Below are 2,421 nucleotides of genomic sequence, written 5' to 3' on the forward strand. Positions count from 1 at the left end.
TGTGCGTCCGATTGCGGTCAAACTTAGCACACACATTCACACCATGTTGAGGAGCAAATGCCACCCTTTTAACATTGGCCTGTTATAGCGCCACCAGCAGGTCTAATTTAGCAAAACAAAATTTTTGAACAAAATGCCTCAAATCATGAATGCAGTGTCCGATTGCCGTGCAAGGCCTAAGAAGAAATGGCACCCTTTTCACATTGGCCTATTATAGCGCCACCAGGAGGCCACAATAACCTACCTGACCTGGCGGAGACCTGTGCTCCGAGGAGCACTTTTTCTAGATAGTATGTAAATTTGTGTCTCGACATTCAGCCTGTTTTGGTTAATAGTCAACCTAAGTTTAAATGTTGTATCTGTCAAAAAGTTAATTCATTTTATTTAATTGGTGGCTTATAAGTCACATTTTTCCAAATAGAAACCTTTATCTTTATTTTTTTTCTCTGATTCGTTCATGTGGATGAGTTCGTGAGCAAACCACAGATCAGGAATTATGCATGTGCGTGTTTGTTTTACAGTATTTTAGGTGATTGACTACCAGATGCATTGCTTCTGTTGTAAAAGAAAAAATACAAATGTAATGAACTAATTGAGCATTACAGCGACTCCAGACAAATCAACTCTTCACAGCCAAAATATTTTGTTTGTCCTATATTCTTCTTGTTGTTGTTGTCTTAATGAGTTGACATACTCACCGCCTCTGAGCTACGTGGCCTCCTTAAAGACAGATAAGAGAAAACATCTGGAGTTTTATACGCTATATTCCCTCTTCAAAGTCATAGCAAACCACGGATTGACTGACTTTACCATTAATGGCCAGGCTTTCCTTTGTCCTTATACTCCATTGTCTGATGTGAAAAGATTTCACAGAAGTGGGTCCTTAATGAGCATGCCTGAGAGAGAAGAAGATAAGCTCAAGCATATTTGTTGTGAATAATGTTTAATGTACTATCATCAACAAGGTATTATAATGGATGAGGCTATGACCCAGAAAAGACAGGTAATCAATCTGTCATTCAGTCAATCAATCAACATCACACAAGTGATTAGCCAAGACCCATGGGACTGCCTCTCGTGTGAGTTAATGTTTGAGCTGCGCCAAGCTTGGCCCATCACACAGGACCATTTAAAGTGGGAGATGTGATGTTGAGTATTTTTTTCCAAACTACCCCTTTTATACACTAATGTTAGATCAACTTGACAAAGAAATCTATCAAGAACGTGCCATTTTCACCAAAGCAGACTCTCAGACTCTTTCTGATCGTTACAAACATTACTATTTTCCATTTCGCCCCTATGTTGACGTCTTTCACAGATTTAAAACAATCGGCTTCAGTCAACCCTTTTTGGTACTGAGAATTTAATGAATTTGTGGCCTTTTTGATGAGTGCCAAATTATTCCCTTTCATACTCTTGCATATCTAATTCAACAAACTCCTTCATCTATTTCCAGCTCTATGCTTGGGTTCTGTCTGTCATTTAGATTAGGACATCTCTGCTCTTGATTGGCTAAACATGGATTTGGTTAAACTTTCAAAACAAGCAGCAAGCTTAGTGGTGGGTTTTCTCTTGTTTTTTTGATTTACCAGTTGTGTTGTTATTATTATCATTATCATTATCATTATCATTATCATTACCATTATCATTAGTATTAGTATTATATTATAAGATGTATGATGATGATAATTGTTGTTGTTGTTTATTTATCTATTTTTGCAACTTATCTACAATACTAGTCCTTTGTCAGTCCTGTGGAGTTTAACAGGTGGTTTAAGCCCACTTGGTCACGTTTCTACTGCTACCCCCCCTCCCCCCCTCACCCACCCTGAGTGCCATCACCACTCCTTCTGTAGAAGCAAGATTATTCAGTGTGTTCAGAGTGTTGGAGAAACTAGGGCTCAAGTTGTCATCTGCATGAATGCACAGATCCTACCTTAAATTCTGCGGCATGAGGAAATTTACATGAGACTTTGTCCAATTATTCTTCTCCAGCAATATGAACAGTGTGAGTGCTACGCATGGCTGACCTGAGGGATGTCAGATACTCTCTCTCTCTCTCTCTCTCTCTCTCTCTCTGTCTCCCCCCTACTCCCTCTCTCTCCTCTCCCTCTCTCTTTCTCTCCCAGCATTGCTTGGAGGTCTGTTTGTTTACCAAGCTACAGAGGTAACAGGTTTTGGCCTCCAAGGACACCCGCGATGGGGGCGCTGTCAACTTTCCCTGGTTCTTTCACAGAGCGTGACACAGAGAGTTGCAGGGAGAGGAGGAAGTAAGACACAAGATTCAAGCCTTGTCTTTGCTTTTGATGCCTTTTTTTCTTTCTTCCCTTTTTTTCCTTTTAGAATGATGTTCCATACAGTAATAGATATCTACAAAAGTATTTGACTTATGATCTCTAGTTTCAGTTGTTAAGGAATCGC

The sequence above is a fragment of the Gymnoscopelus braueri genome (genome assembly GCF_963280865.1).
Source record: "Gymnoscopelus braueri genome assembly, chromosome: 20".
NCBI lineage: Eukaryota > Metazoa > Chordata > Actinopteri > Myctophiformes > Myctophidae > Gymnoscopelus > Gymnoscopelus braueri.